We start from the raw sequence: 17,637 nt of genomic DNA, 5'->3' as shown, positions 1-17,637 counted from the left end.
CGAAGTACTTTTGCACATCTCCGCACTATTCAGTATGGCGAAATTCACGAACGTAGGTTATATTCTGTAACTCTTCTACGTTGTGTTGGACTCCGTGAACTTTAATGCAATTTTATTGCGACGGCAATGCAACGACAGCCAAAACGAAACCTCGGGTGGCCGCAGCTACGCCGTTAAAGATTGCGTAGCTGCGGTCTCCTCATAAAAAATCAGCCTGTCAAGACATTTGAACTCACGTTACCGCTATGGCACGGGCAGGAGCTGCCAACTCGAGTCGCTCCTTTCATATGGGCGGGTGATATCAGAATCAGCCTGCCAGAACCCTTTGCAAGGCCGTTACCCCTACGACACTTAGGCACGTCCATACGGCTTGGTTGAAGCGTGACTTTATATTTGGGCTGGTAACTTACGCTCTCGTGTCATACCCTTAAAAGCTGAGCTTAAGTGTCCCCGATAATGTAACACTGATAGGGCGTGATAGGGGAATTATATGTAGCAGGCAAATGAAGCTTCTGCCGTTGTTTTCGCAATTGAACTAGGGTTAACCAGAGTTAAACCACAACTATTTTTAAAGCACGTCAAACATTCTAGAGGATCATAAATTTGAGGGCAGGTATAGTTCCAAGCGCTTTTCTTTTGGAAGTGAATGATGGGATGAGCAGCACTAGTCCTGACCTGGCACTTCGTGCTTGTCCGTACTTTGCACTCATGTGTATCTTTTTTTTTTTTTACTGTTTATGCATAAATTACAGAAATATTTTATCCCGTTTATTTGTCTTTCCTTCAGCTCATTAAGAATTTTCTATTCGAATTTTATCTGCTTATTTAGGCTGAGCACGTATGAATGTTCTTTTTTTCTCAAAACAAACAAAAGAAAGAAAGCACGTCGGTCGCCTCATGACCATCTCGATACCTGTCTTACGTCAGCCATATCCTTGTTGTAGCAGAAAATTTATTAATCTCTTATCATCATCATCATCAGCCTGATTATACCCACTGCAGGGCGAAGGCCTCTCCCATATTTCTCCACTTAACCCGGTTCTGTGCTAGCTGTATCCACTTGACCCCTGCGAACTTCTTAATCTCATCCGCCCACCTAACTTTCTGCCGCCCCCTGCTACGCTTTCCTTCCCTTGGAATCCAGTTTGTTACCCTCAGCGACCATCGGTTATCCTCTCTTCGCACTACATGTCCTGCCCATGTCCATTTCTTCTTCTTAATTTCCACTAGAATGTCGTTAACTTGAGTTATTTCTCTGACCCACTCTGCACGCTTTCTATCTCTTAATGTTACCCCTACCATTTTTCGTTCCATAGCCCTCTGGGTTGTCCTCAACTTAAGTAGAACTCTCTTGGTTAGCCTCCACGTTTCAGCCCCATAGGTGAGTACAGGCAAGATGCAACTGTTGTATACTTTCCTCTTGAGCGATACCGGTAAGCTGCTAGTCATAATCTGCGAGTGCTTGCCAAATGCGCTCCATCCCAATCTTATTCTTCTTGTTATTTCCTTTTCATGGTCCGGATCTGCGGTTACTACCTGTCCTAAGTAGACATATTCGCCTACTACTTCCAGTATTTCGCTACCTAATGTAAACTGCTGTTCCTTCCCGAGGCTGTTGAACATTACCTTAGTCTTCTGCATATTGATTTTCAAGCCTACCTTTCTACTTTTCTGTCTAGGTCATCAATCATTATTTGCAGTTCATCCCCCTAGTTGCTTAGCAAGGCAATGTCAATCAGCAAATCGCAGATTACTGAGGTATTCTCCATCTACCCTTATCCCTAACTGCTCCCATTCCAAGCCTCTGAATACTTCCTCTAAACAAGCTGTGAATAGTACTGGGGAGATTGTGTCTCCTTGCCTAACACCTTTCTTTATGGGAATTTTGTTGCTTTCTTTATGTAGAACTATGGTTAACTCAAGTCTGAACCTCGGCTGCCACCAAATGTATTTCTATTCCCTTCGGGACTGCACTCACACTGAAATACAAAAGTCTGTTCTCGGCATTACCTGCTCTGACAAAGGCCCACGCCTTCATAATTTCATCTAAAATATCCTCAACCCACGTTAGCCCTTTATTGAACCCTGCCTTGGCTCTTTCTTTTTACGTTCGTACCAAATTTTGATCTCTCATTGAACCACTGCTATATCGTTTTCCAGCCGGCTTATCAGGACAAACGTTTGTGCCCTCATGTGTGCACTAACTAAATACATCAGCCGTGTTCTTTTTCTTGAAGGATATCGGGAAGCCGCCATTAATTATTCAGAGCAAACGTCCAAAGCACTTTACCCCATTTTTAGCCGCCTGATAATTTGTCTGTCATTTTCTAGGTCCGCCGTGATTACATAAGCGAGATCGGCGCTCTTATAACTTCTAATGCCTCATCACCTACCTCAAATTGTTGCTCCTTTTCCAAGTTGTTCGAACTTATATTGTTTTTAGCCTTTGGGCCTTCCGTTCACTTTTCTTGTTTATAGGTCTTCAGTCTTACGCTGCTATTGCTAACACCATATGTTAGTAATTACTCGAACTACACCTTTGACAAATTGGAGACTGATGAGATAATCCCCTTCATTCCTTACACCTAGCATTTTCTATTTTGTCTCTCTAAGTGCTCCTATCAATCACGTGGAGATGAACCGTGAAGAGATTGTCCCTGGCTGCTTGACACCCACTTTTTATTAGTATTACTGGAAATATTTTTTCCTTATTTGGGTAAAATCGCCGGCCTAAGACCCCATCACTTTGTCGCCCCCAGAGGCGTCCCAATTTCACAGGAGCGGTTGTGGTCGCGCGTAAGTGCTTCTACAATGTTTGGTAAAAGCGTAGGCGTTATGGGAACCTCACCTAGAAATCTCAACGCAACGTTTAACTCAGTACGCTAGAGAGTGGCTACCGTTTCTTTTTTTTTTTACCAGAGGAACATACTGCTCACTTAATGCTACCGACGCCGCTGAGTTGTTTTTCTTTCTGTGGCTCCAAAATAGCCCAATAAATAGTTAAGGTTTAACGCCAGTTTTCTGTCTGCCATCTACAAGCAGCTGCCTGCGTCGGTACTGCCGCCCTAACCACGTGACAGTATCGCCCCCCTTCTACGGCTCAGTTTTGGTAGGTGTCCTAACAAACCTACGTCTCATTTCCAACACCTCAGCATCGATATTCCTGAGTGGTGGACGTGGTCGACTCTGCTTTTCACGCCCACTAAAGTGGCTTATCATAGGCTATGTAAAGCCCTTGGTGGAAGTTTTATACCTCAGATCGCTCGAAAATTGATAGATGATCTTGTGGTGACAGATTGTCGAGTAGTCCGCCCGCTACATCGACTAGAGGAAGTTTAGAATTGTCCTGGTTCTATCGGCGATTACTTTAAAAACGCCTTTTCGATATCAGATAGTGATTAGATAGATAGATAGATAGATAGATAGATAGATAGATAGATAGATAGATAGATAGATAGATAGATAGATAGATAGATAGATAGATAGATAGATAGATAGATAGATAGATAGATAGATAGATAGATAGATAGATAGATAGATAGATAGATAGATAGATAGATAGATAGATAGATAGATAGATAGATAGATAGATAGATAGATAGATAGATAGATAGATAGATAGATAGATAGATAGATAGATAGATAGATAGATAGATAGATAGATAGATAGATAGATAGATAGATAGATAGATAGATAGATAGATAGATAGATAGATAGATAGATAGATAGATAGATAGATAGATAGATAGATAGATAGATAGATAGATAGATAGATAGATAGATAGATAGATAGATAGATAGATAGATAGATAGATAGATAGATAGATAGATAGATAGATAGATAGATAGATAGATAGATAGATAGATAGATAGATAGATAGATAGATAGATAGATAGATAGATAGATAGATAGATAGATAGATAGATAGATAGATAGATAGATAGATAGATAGATAGATAGATAGATAGATAGATAGATAGATAGATAGATAGATAGATAGATAGATAGATAGATAGATAGATAGATAGATAGATAGATAGATAGATAGATAGATAGATAGATAGATAGATAGATAGATAGATAGATAGATAGATAGATAGATAGATAGATAGATAGATAGATAGATAGATAGATAGATAGATAGATAGATAGATAGATAGATAGATAGATAGATAGATAGATAGATAGATAGATAGATAGATAGATAGATAGATAGATAGATAGATAGATAGATAGATAGATAGATAGATAGATAGATAGATAGATAGATAGATAGATAGATAGATAGATAGATAGATAGATAGATAGATAGATTTATTTGAGTGTGCCTCAACAGCCAAGTCGCCTAAAGGAGCGCACACTAGGTCAGATACATCAGAACACTTAATAATATTTAAAACCAGGCATGAAAACAACAATTAGGCAAATGTGCCCGTGTCAATAAACGTTTTGTTATACAAGATTTGTATACGAGTCATTGGACAGTTGGCGTGCAAATCTGGATAAAATGTGTCAAAACATTTTACGGTCTTTGCATGCGGCAGACGAAAATTCAGGGACATCAGTAAGGTCCCATAGTTAATGAAACCGCGCACAACGTTTTGCAGAAACTGCTTGTCGCGTATGAGTCACCTGTTGCCAAGAGTACACATATTGAGGTCTGCCAAGAGAGAATCGTAGTGGTAGAAACGTAGCCATCAGTTTTTCTGGCTTTTGACATCTCATTTATTATAAATTAACCTGATAGTAACGTTCTAGTCTTGTATCTAGTACTTTTGAAGGCATCGAGTACGTCGGGATGAAGCTCGAATATAATACTATTTTACGCACGCACTTAACCTAAGTATGTTTGTTTGCAATTCTATCCTTTGCTACTCGGTGTGCTGGGTGTTTCAAGCTGACCCGCACAGCTACTTCTGCGTCCCTTTCTAACTGAATAATTTGACAATAAATAAACAGGTGAGATAGCACAGTCGATGTCACCGTCGTGAGTAGATGCAAGCATAGAATGAATCCGTGGGAAGACGCACCGCTGCTCAAGGCTGTCTCATTCCTGATTCGGCACGTCTTCCTTCCGACTGCAAATTTGAAGTTAGGAGAAAGTTCGTTCAGGTTCTGTTCGTGCTGACGACCGCTTAAGGTGTCAGCCGAAGAGTGGGAGACTTTTGCGCCTAATCAATTTTGCGCCAAGAAACCAGTCCAGATTGAAGGAAAACACTTGTTGATGCACGCGCGACTCCAGCGTCAGCAGAGCAACGCGTTTTATATTTTTTTCTTTTCAGAAAGAAAAAGAACCTCATTTTGTTTAGATATGTCCTTTCAAACTAACAGCTCTAGTTGATGTCACTGGTAATGGGCACGCGTTCGGCCCGAAGTAACGCGACCACATGTTAGACCTTGCAGTGGGTTCAGGCTCAAAATGATGAAATTTAATCTCAAACAAAGCCTACCAACTGCACACAATATTTTTGTTAATAATATGACCAGCTATTGTCTCCAGCTTCCATTTTCAGCCCTTTCTACTATATGTTTCGCCTCAATGTTTAATTCTAGCCGGTAGACATGCAGCCACAATGTTGATTTATCTCAGTAATGGTTTCCTTCATTTCCTATATCTTGCAAACTCGGGTCTTTAAAGAAGCCATTAGCGGCATTAAGGTATAAGGCTGTTCCGGAGCAGGAGGAATATCAACAATATATTTGATGTGATGAACGAACGGAATGAGTCCTAGTTTTGAACCCCGGAGCACACCCTACAGTGAGTTTAAGGTCTCAGCTTGAAGATACATCCCTGTTTATGACTAAAACCAACTTTGAATGAGAAGGCCGGCGCAGCCTCCTCTCCAATTAAGCTTTAATTTAGGCAGTATGACTTTGTAACTAACTGATTTCAAGGCTTTTTGAGAGTCTATAAACAACTCTATGAAACCGTTTTGCTCTCTATGTTGATTTTCTTGTCCTTATCGAAAGCAAACACATTCCTAGAGATTTGCTTTTTGAGAAGCCGTGTCATTGTTTTGCCATATTTCCAGTCGTAAGCAAGTATGAAATCAAGTGATATTTACAATTTCCAATTTCTCTAGCAATTTTCGGAAACAAATTAGCTGTGGTTTAGCTTGTGGTTAAACCTGCAGTTACGTGAGAGCTATCTCCATGGCTCAGCTTAGATTCGGCTTAAGTAAAGACATGGCTTTTGCACATAGAAGTTTACTCTATGGTTATTGCAGCTTTATTTGTGCCATAGGGGGCACTTTTGACCAATAAAGTGCGATGAGGTGAAAGCATATATTGTGCGGTGGTCCGAAGCCCTCCACTACGGCACCTCTTTCTCTTTGTTTTCATTCCCACCCTTGTGATGACGCGATAGCGTAAGCTACCAGCCAACATATAAAGCCCCGCTTTAACCGAGCCGTATGAAAGTGCCGGCGTGGCCTAGAGATAACGTGAATGCAACGTTTTGGCAGGCTGATTGTGATCCTATAAAAGAAGGGACCGGAGTTGGCAGCTCCTGTCAAAAGTAATGTCAGAAGCCCTACGTCCAGTTAGTGGCTGCTGTCAAAAGTAATGTCAGCTGCCAGCTACCGCTTCCCACGACCACTTTTTATTCTTCTTCTAGTGGTTGCTAGGCAACGGCTCAACGTCAGTGCGACCACGGCCAAGGTGCGACCACGACCAAAGTGCGATCACGGCGAAGAGGCGAAGCGGCTGGCGTAGTGTCTCACGACAAAATAGGCAGGAAAGGTATTGGGTGATTATTATTAGGTCTATTGAATCCAGATTCCAGTTTTATGCTTCACGCAAACACCTATTAACTCCAATTTGACTACAAACTTGCCCTCTCTGAGCATTTCCTTGAGCATATTAGAGAATATAGGGGTGATAATATCACATTCATTTGTTCTTTCCATCTCGGAATATTGTCACCTTCTACGGAAGCAATGTTCCTAAGAAGCATTTCACACTTTGATTTCAAGACTGGTTATGGGGGGCAAATATCCTACGCCTTTAGCTGTCTTTAGATAAGGCATATAGACGCAGTACCAGTTGCTAACCTGGCTTGATTTGCTCCTACTAATAAAAAAAAAAGTTTATTAAAAATTGGGGGAGGGGGTACACTTAAGCTCCGCCTTTAGAATATAACGCGACCACGTTAATGGGTCCTATTCAGAGTTTCCTTTCCGGATCCCCTCTCGCATTCCGGTGAAAGATGCCACATTATGTGGAACATCATCTAACAAAGATATAAATCTCCGCTTTAACAGAGCCGTAAGAACGTACCAGCGTGGCCTAGGAGCACCGTGCCTAAGTAGGGATCCATGGGTCCTGGAAAGCTGGATTACCATCTCACCCTCCCATCTGGAAGGTGAAGCCCGTGTTGGCAACGCCTACCAGCTCCGCCATGTCGTATGGTCTTGTGACGTCACGCAACCCGATGTCCGGTGAGTTCACGGCCATATGTCGCCTGCCAATTACCACCTGTCATTATTTTTGCCTTCACCTCCGACGTCATATTTTCTACAGAATGAGGCCTTTGACAGTATCACGTTGAAGTTGTGTGGGAAGCTTGAACTACCCCTATATAAAACGCCATCTGTCAGAATATTTCTGGAAGTAGACTGAGTTCTTATTGATACCAAAATGTTATATTGCAGCCACATTTAATTTAGAGGATGCTTGTTAGAAAATACTTCTGCACAGTATTCAGGTTCCGCCCTGTTTAAAAATCCTAGTTTGGTGTATTACAACTATATTCAAGTTCAATATGTTGCTGTCCTTATGTTTGAAAAGTCATCAAAGTAATTATTTATACTTTATTTTTATAGGTGGTAAGCAACCCCCCCGCCCCCACCCGCCCCGCGGCCGCGCGCGCACGCACACACACACACACACACACACACACACACACACACACACACACACACACACACACACACACACACACACACACACACACACACACACACACACACACACACACACACACACACACACACACACGCGCGCGCGCGCGCGCGCACGCACGCACGCACGCACGCACACATGTATACACAGGGCGTCCAAGCTAACTTTAGCCAAGGGTTAAAAATGAAACGTTTGAGATAGGCCAGAAAACCACCTGTATACAGCTGCCAGCCATCCGGTGCACCACAGGCAATTTTTTGTTTTGCAATTAACTAATTAGCACTTAAGATAATTGTTCTAGTTTACTAACTTTTGCTTTTAGACAACAGTTGGAGAGCATCTTTTAAAACCCCTATTCCATCTATCTCCGATTAAGAAAGCCCCACATGTATCATTTTTCCAAGCCTTAAAGAAAGCCCGCGGAATACAAAAAATATCACGTGGCTGGCGCATTCGTGCGCCACGATTGTGTTGCTCTCAACCTGGCTTTATGTGAACGACATCAGCTGCCGCATAGGCTCCACGACCCCTTTGAGCGGCAGACCGATAAGTCTGCGGTGGTTCTTCGTCCGCTTCACGCAGTCGGCGTGCGTGACGATGCAAGTCGCAACGAGCTCACCGCGCCGGCTGCAACCAACGCCAACATATCAGCCTGCCGCTGGGACTGCGCTGTCAAGTCACGGCCGCAGCTGATTTCGTTCACTCGAGCCACGATTGAGAGCACCACAATCGAGGCGCACGAATGCGCCAGTCACGTGATATTTTTTTACATTTCGCGGGCTTTCTTTAGGGCTTGGAAAAACAATACATGTGAGGCTTTCTTTATCGGAAATAGATGGAATAGGTGGTTTAGAACATGCTCTTCAACTCTGTAAATCACATCTGTTGTCTAAAGGCAATGGTTAGTAAATTAGAAATGTTTATTTTAATTACTAATTAGTTAATTGCAAAACAAAAAAATGCCTATGGTGCGCCAGAAAGCTGGCAGCTTTACACAGGTGGTTTTTCTAGCCTATCTCAAATGTTTCATATATATATATATATATATATATATATATATATATATATATATATATATATATATATATATATATATATATATATATATATATATATATATATATATATATATATAAAGGGGAAAGGAGAGCGCTCGTTATAATACATGAAGGAAAGAAGCCAACAGTCGGCAAGGCCAAGGGAAGCATTGGGGATTGTACTTTATTTTTTTTTTAAATATTACTTGGATAATCACAGAAATCAGTAATGTAAACTGTTTAGGGGAAAGATAATTAAACACAAAGTAGAATTAAACACAAAGTGTGGCTTACGGGGGTCTCCGTTCTGCCAGTCTTGAAGCCACAGGTAGCGTAAGAGGGTTTTAGCACAGCTTTCACCCTCGCTCTTGATCACGTTCTACGTGACGCTATCGGTAACACAGGACGTTCCACGTCCGCCGCTATGGCTGAGGGTGACGCTGGTGAACACTTTCAAGGTTCGTATACCGACAACATTAATACCCAAGAAAGTAGCAGGGGGGACAGCGGTCGATGTAGCTCAGTTGGAAGAGCACCGGACGCGATATTCGGAAGTCGTGGGCTCGGTTCCCACCATCGGCACGTTGTTTTTTCTTCTACTTTGTGTTTAATTATCTTTCTCCTAAACAGTTTACATTACTGATTTCTGTGATTATCCAAGTAATAATTAAAAAAAAAACATAAAGTACAATCCCCAATGCTTCCCTTGGCCTCGCCTACTGTTGGCTTCTTTCCTATATGTATATATATATATATATATATATATATATATATATATATATATATATATATAGGGTGACCTGGCTAAAGATACGCAAGGCTTTAAAACGCGGTGGGCTCGGGCTCAGTGGAACCAATTCAAAGCCGTCCAGAGTCGTCTATGACAGCCTGCAGTATATTTTCTCGCACTAAAAGTACATAATTATAAAGACTAATTGTTCTTTCATTATTGCCTTGAGAGAAAAATTGTCAGTGCAAAAGTTGTAGATCTCCTCAAAAATGGCTAGGTACGTTGTTTCCATCTCGCTACGGCTCACGCCGCCCTATTTATAGGCCTTCAAAAAATGCTGCCACGTGACCAGCTATTACTTTAAATCATTCGCCAAGGGCGTACAACGAGCTTCATCGTGGAGAGCACGGCCCAGAAAAGTAGATTTTGTTATCTCAAATGCGTCTCGAGGCTTTGAAATGACGCCGCAGCCAAGAGGAAGTTGTTTTATTGCGCCAGACGTCGTTTTCAGCTGGTAAAAAAACCACTTTACGTAAACGCTAGCTTGGTGGAAACGACCTAACTAGCGGTTTTTCGAGAACATCTACAACTTATGCAGTGGCAATTTTTCTCTCAAGCCGATAATTCAAAAATAAACTCAGCAGGAAAAAGAATTATCTCAAGAAGACATATGAGATGCCTTCATGAAATCAATAGAGGAATTTCCCCAATTGTATTGTCCCTAATCACAGATGCACGAGAGAATTCTTGTCAAGTGAAAGGGCCAGTAAACGAAGTTTCAGTAAATGCTAGAACATCATGGGCAAGAGAGTTGAGGTGATGACAAAGCCTCCGGAGTTAAGGAAAAACAATGAAAATGTTTTATTAGAACTGTACGTTAACCCCACTACTATTTTGCTGAATTCTTCTAGATTATAGTGCCCGCATTCTTCTATAGGCCCTTCGTGATCGATAATGACTAGAGTTGTTAGTGGCAAATGAAAGAATCACTTAACGCTCGCGTGCTAATATCGTGAGCACCGCTGTCGACACATGTTGTTGTTCCCTTAATAATGAGCACGTCTTCCTCGCATGCACTAATGCGCAAAACTGGTTTCCGTGGGCCCTTGTGGGCCAGCCCCTTTCCTTTCTCCTGCTATGTGAAGCGAAAGCCCATTTGCAGGGCCCTTGTGCGTGCCGTCTACAAAGGGGTCCCGTATCGAGGGCTCAGACTATCGTATAAGCGCATTAGGGAGCTCACGTTGCGAATGTGCTAAGCTCGAGCTCTATCAATATATACTGCTTTAGCACTGGGGCTTTCAGTCCCGCATTAAGCTTTTGTTTGAATGTTTGTCGGAATCCAGCTAGCATTAAGCTTTTGTTTGCATGTTTGTCTGAAGGCACCTAGACCTGCGCAAATAAATGAAATCCACGAGGCCAAACTGAGCCCAGCTTGAGTCGCAACCCGCGGCAGTACGAACAGGTCAGCTTCGCTGGTTACTGCACAAGACCAGTAGGCTATCGCCACAATCGATCACCTCGTGTTTTTCTCTGTCACTCTTTCGTGATGCGCATTACATACTGTCTTCTTCATAGACTTCCATCCGTGCGCAGTGGACTCAGAACGCGCCGTTAATCTCTTAATGTACATTAAGCGGCAGCAGAATATTATAGTGCACTGTCATTAAGGCCCGCAGTCACCGATTTCGGCGATCTTTGCTTAGAGCCTAATCTTTAAGCTCTAGCCTCGAAAAGAAAGCGAAATAAAATGCGAAATAATGGCGCACATACTTCGAATTGAGTCCATTTATTTACACTCAGCTAAATGCAAATATTAACTTAGCAGCTGCAATTTCTTGCCACTTTGGGAACATTTGTCAGAATCCAAATTGCAGACTTTGTAGTTCCCTGTAAAGCATGGTTTACCGCAGTATTACAGATGATGCAAAAAAGCACTTCTTCTGTTTGCAGGCAAATGCTCTAAACGCCATGTACGGCAGGATACCGTTGGACAAATGGGCCCTTGTGAATATAAAGCCACTTATTATAGTAATAAGCTTCATACTTACTGCGCAAGAGAGGGAAGTTCAAGGAGGAAAAAAGAAAACTACAAAGCTATCGTCTCAGATAAGGCAAGTTTCGACGTTACGTGTTCAGTTAATCCCGCCTCTTCCTGATGCCACAGATGAAAGAGGCGGCTACGGGCTAAGCCTACAGCTCTCTAACACTGAACATTTGCAGTAAGTCTAAAGCCTGCTCCTGGCCGAACACAAAAAAAAAAAAAAAAGCGGAACGGGTTGGCATTGAACTGACGCCCGAGTGGCGCCATCTGAGTTGTCCTTTCTCTTGCTTCCGGTGCCTTCTGCTCCCCGGGCGGCAATCCCTGGCCCTGGCGCGTTTATCTCACCTTAATACCATGAGTCTGAAAGTAAAGATTCTAACGCCAGTCACGTTTTAGCTCTTCATAGTTGCTCAACCCCGAAAACTCGCTTAACTATCGCTAGAGCTCGCTCACTTTAGCGGCGACGCTCGCGAAGTTATTTTAACTTCTGCTTTGGACGTATGATTTTACTTGCCAAGGTAGTAAGCGACGAGGCGACATTATTCTCCTGAGAAACGTACCATGCGCCGCGTGCCACTTGCCCCTCGCCGCTAAATATTGATCATAAAAGTGTGCGCATTAAGCTAAACTGTCGCATGATGGGAAAATAACGCAGCCTGTCGGTGTTCACTAGTCGTACTATTTATAATTTCCATTGGCTGCACTTGCAGCTTAGGCCATTAGGAAAGATACAGTCCCTTTAAATTCCTTTACTAGACCTTTTGTCTCCTTATGTCATTAAAGGAGTGTCTCTCTTATTTATGACTACTACTCTTCACACTCACGTGGTGTTTCAAGCCCCAGCGTTTTATTATTACATCAGACAACTTAAGGCTACAGACAGGATCAGGATGCGACGGCAAAGAGATGCAGTAGGGCTGGCAGCGGCAGTGGCGTTCGCTGTGTATACGAAAATTAGGACCATCTTTCAATTCAATTTAAAGTGTTTTATTTCAGACAACAAGTTACAGTTGTCTAGGGGACAGGACAAAAGGCAAATAAGTGCCTGACGAAGTGTCTGTCCCCTTATTGCTACAACTCAGGAGCACAAGACATTCAAAGCAGAAGGCACACGCTCTGTGCATAATTCATAATCAGACATGATGAACCATCTTTATGGTGACGAACGAAAAAGCACACACATACAAAAAACTAGATGAGTGAATTGAATGGTTAAGCCTGGAGTGACAACAGGTACAAAACGATATTCTTTTTGCAAGCTTTCAAAGACTTGCATTCATAAATAATGTTTAAAGCTGTATGATGGTCATTTAAAAAACTGGAAATTCTGTATGTGAGTTTCTGGGTGCCGTAGGTAGTGCGAATTGTTGCTTTATTGAAATTTGTGTGTCGCGTGTTGTAGTTGTGTACTTTGGCGATGACCTTGTGGATTGGAACGCATTTCTATATAAGCGACTAACGCTGTCTTTTTGTTTGTGGTATTACATATGGTAAGCAACTGGCATTTTCTAAACAATGGATGAGTATGGCTGAGGTAAGGTGCGTTTTATATCAACCGTATAAATTTCTTTTGGAGTAAGTATATGCGTTTTAAGATTGTTTTAGGAGCTGTGCCCCAAACAAGGACAGTAGTGAAAACGCGAATGAACCATTGGTCGTGCCTTGTTTCCTTCTTTTCAAGCATAATTCTCGACATTCCAAGGAGAAGAGTTGAGGCTGGCGGCGCCGCGAGGGACAAGAAAGAAAACGGCACTAGTTCGCACAACTTTTTTGTGGTCGCTTAAAAGTGAAAGCGATTGGTAACAGCCATGGAGCGCGACAAATATACTGCTTTGCAGCGAGAGGGGATGAGGGGGGGGGGGGGGGGAGATGGGAATCTTTCGCTGATTGCTTTGCTTCCTAATTCAAAACTTGAGCTCAGCTTTTCAGCTGTTGAGCTTTTCGGTAGATTGAGGTAATGAATTCGAGCAAGACATCTATGTACTATCACAGACTTTTTATTTTTCACACACATTCTATACCAACTAGTTCCTCTTGTGCGAGTGACGTATACTGGGCCTTTTCTCGCTCTAATCAAGTTTCTATGTAGGCGAAACAAAGAGGCGTCCGTGGCATGTGCGATTTCAGTGCACGTAAAGATTCCTGGGTGGTTGAAATTACTACGGAGCCCTCCACTGCGGCAGTCCTTTCACTCTTTCCGCTGTCACTCCCATCTTCTTCCCTTTCTTCACGGCGCGGGTAAGGTGTACCCATAACAGCTGTGACAGAAATTGCGCCTTTCCCTTCCTGTGAACCAATTATTATTGTTATTGGCCCTAATTATTTACTTAAATAAACAACATCAGAAATTTTGTCACTTGCATACCTTTCTTTGACACTCTATTTTATGGTACCATCCTTTTTCCGATATATACCAACTAGTTCCTCTTTCACAGCGCCGAAAAAGTCATACACACCTTCCCTTGACGCTATATACTCAGGTACCATTCTTTTTTGGCTGCAGAGCTCCTTACAAGGGACAACGGCAACGCTAACGATTACGTTACTAGTTACTAGTTAGTTTCTAGTTCCTCTTTTACAGCGCCGACTAAGTCATGCACACCTTTCCTTGACGCTCTATTCTGTGGTACATTTCTTTTTCGGCTGCGGAGCTCCTTAAGACGGAAAACGGCGACGCCAACGATTACGTTACTAGTTAGTTACTAGTTCCTCTCTTACAGCGCCAAAAAGTCATTCACACCTTTCCTTGACGCTCTATCCAATTGTACCTTTTTTTTTTAATTCGCGGAGCTGGTTACAAGGGACAACGGCGACGCCGACGGCCACGCCGGGAAACACGGGAACGGGCGCCAAAGAGCTGCGCTCTGAAACGAGACCTGACTGCTCCTACTACAAAAATGATTGATCAAGCAGAATAGGGCCAGTAAAGCTAGAAGCGCAATAGATAAAGTTAAAAAGAGTAAATATACCATGCTTTTTTTTTCTTTTTAAAGAGGAGAACTACTTTATTTTGTAATAGTTTGTCACGTTCTGCAGAGTTATGTTGCTGGAAAAAGCAAAAAAGCCGTCAATTTTTTTTTTTTTTTTTAATCTGAAAAACCTGCTTCGCGCCGCCTGTGGCTGTTATCAACGTCGAAAGCGCTAAAAATTGGCGAGGAAGTTGGGAAGCGCAGACGATTAGTATTCCTTAGCCAGGAGGCTCGACGGTATCTTTGAATACTTAGAATAAGTCATGGTGTGATGACACAGTTCCTAAGAAATGGAAGACCGGTCGCCTGGTTCCACTTCTGAAACCGGGAAAGTCACCACTCGACCTTACGTCATACCGTTCAATTGTACTGGCCAGCTGCGTCTGCAAAGGCATGGAAAGAATGTTACTAACACGCGTCGAATGGTACTGGAGTAATACCAAATATATCCAGATTTTATGTCCGGGATTCACCGCGGCCGCTCCTTTATCGACAATGTGGTTGACCTCGTAACGTCTGTGCAGCACCAAAAGGCTTTGAAAAGATTGACAGTTGCATAGTTTTTGGAAATCAAGGGTGCCTACGACAACGTCACACATCAGGCCATTTTGGACGCCCTGGATCGGAGGCCGCATGTTCAGCTGGGTACTCAGCTACCTATCAGAGAGGTCCCTTTACGTCCAGACCTAAGATGGACCAACGTCTCTACATCGAATTTCGCGCGGAGTTCCACAGGGTGGAGTGTTCAGCCCAACTCTATTCAACCTTACTCTCGTAGGCCTCGCAGACGTATTACCACAATCTGCTCAAATCTCTATATATGCAGATGGTATATGTATTTGGGCATCCAGTGTGACTCGGCCCCAAGTAGTTGTGAGGCTACAAAAGGCTTCAACGATATTGACGTCGTACCTTCGTCTGCAAGGCCTGGATATTTCGACCGAGAAGTGTTCCCTTGTGGCATTTACTCGCAAAACAATGTCACGTTACCCATGTGCATCACTGACAAATTCATTCCCTACGAGAGAAGCCACCAATTTCTTGGAATTGTCATTGACAGAAATCTTTCGTGGAGCCCCCAACGAAATGAGAAGACTTGTAACGATTGTCCAAGTTCTCTCCTTCCTCGGGGGAAAGTCTTGGGGCACACCAGTGCACTCGATGCTCCAACTGTACCAGTCACTGTTTCTAGGCTACCTGCAGTACAGCTCCCCATATTTAATAGCATAAAAGAACAAAGCTCAAGACCCTTGAAAGTCTGCAAGCTCAAGCTCTTCGTATATGCCTTGGACTTCCCAAATGTGTCTCAACAGCAGCGACTGTTTTTGTCGCCCGGGATCATCCTGTTACCACACATGTTGCTGTTGACACAATGAGAACGCATATTCGGCACCTAACCAGGGTCAATAGTCATCATTTAGCAACCCTTCCAATAGTTAGGCCAAGCACTGCATTCGCTAATGTTATAGAAGCCCATCGCACCTATATTCCTTTGCAGTTCAACCCCGCTGTAAGACCATGCTCCCCCATATGGAGTCTACATGAACCAAGGATACAAATTAATATTCCTGGAATTGCGAAGAAAGCCGGAATGTCGTCAACAGATCTTAAACAATTCACATTGAATTATCTGCACTTCAAACATCAAAATCGCATATATGTCTACACAGGTGGCTCAGTTAATCTAACCAGTTCCGCGGGGTCTGTGGTCATACCGGCCAGGTCACTCCTGATAAAGGTTAAAACATCATACCTGACTACAGTGGCTAGAACAACTGGTTCTGAACTAGCTGCCCTACGCGTGGCAGTTGAATGCATTTACAAAGAGCTTCCACATTACTGGACTGTGTTTACAGATTCTAAAGCAGCCCTTCAAGGCCTGCAAGCAGCAGTGCCGCGGGTCACATGAACAACTCGTTGGAGAGATCCGCCAGCTGTACAGCAATGCAGTATTATTAAAAGGTCACAATATTATTCTTCAGTGGCTTCCAGGACACTGCGGCCTCAAGGGAAATCACCAGACGGACGAGGCTGCCTGTTCTACCCACAGCGATGGCGTTCCAGTTAAAATCCCCATATCGAGGGTTGATGCCGCATGTGCCCTACGCCGTTTTGCCCTGGAGATCACAATGTCAGTGTGGAACACGGGGGAGTTTAGCAACCGCCGCCTCAGGGCACTGGATCCTGTACTGCGCATCCGCCTTCGCCATAAGATTGCTCGTTGAGAAGCAACGTTGGGTTGCCGTTTATGGCTCGATGTTGCGTTCACCAACAAGTATGCTTTCAGGATTAAAACGGCCGACAGCCCTGCCTGGGAAAATTGTGGCTGTGAAGAGACCATCGAATATCTCTTGTGTTAATGCCCTGCATTTGTGAGTGAAAGACATAAGCTGCGTTGTGCGCTGGACCGCCTCGATCCTCACCCTTTAACGGCGGATAAGATCCTTGGTATGTGGCCACGGCAGTTGACCGCCTTTAAGGCATACAGGACACTGTTTAGTTTCTAACAGCCACCGGCTTGTGTGATAAACTCTGACTGCGGTCCATGTCCCTTTTTTCTTCCTCTCTTTAATCCCCTTATCCCTTTTCCCCACTGTAGGATAGCCAATCGGAGGCCTTTCTGGTTAACATTCCTGCCTTCCATCCTTATCCCTATCTATGTATTTATCTATCTATACCTAGTGCTTTCTCGGTTTTATTTAATCAGGTCAACAAAGCTACCTACCGCAGGCGCTTGTTTCTATCAGCAAAAAAGGAAGCCGACGCAGCGCATCATTTCATAATTCCACCCAGGAAATAGCCGAATAAGTGCAGAACTGCTCTCCATGCGTAAACAAAAAATGTTTCTTTGCTCAAGTTCCACGCACGTTTCCAATATTCGTAATTGAGAGTTGATTTCGAATGCCGTATTGCTTTGCACAGTGTAGGAATACTGCGTTCTAGCCTACAACTCTGC

Source organism: Amblyomma maculatum, chromosome 1 (genome assembly GCF_055883805.1).
Source record: "Amblyomma maculatum isolate TAMU_Amacu chromosome 1, ASM5588380v1, whole genome shotgun sequence".
Classification (NCBI taxonomy): Eukaryota; Metazoa; Arthropoda; class Arachnida; order Ixodida; family Ixodidae; genus Amblyomma; species Amblyomma maculatum.
Note: the sequence above shows the minus strand (reverse complement) of the source record.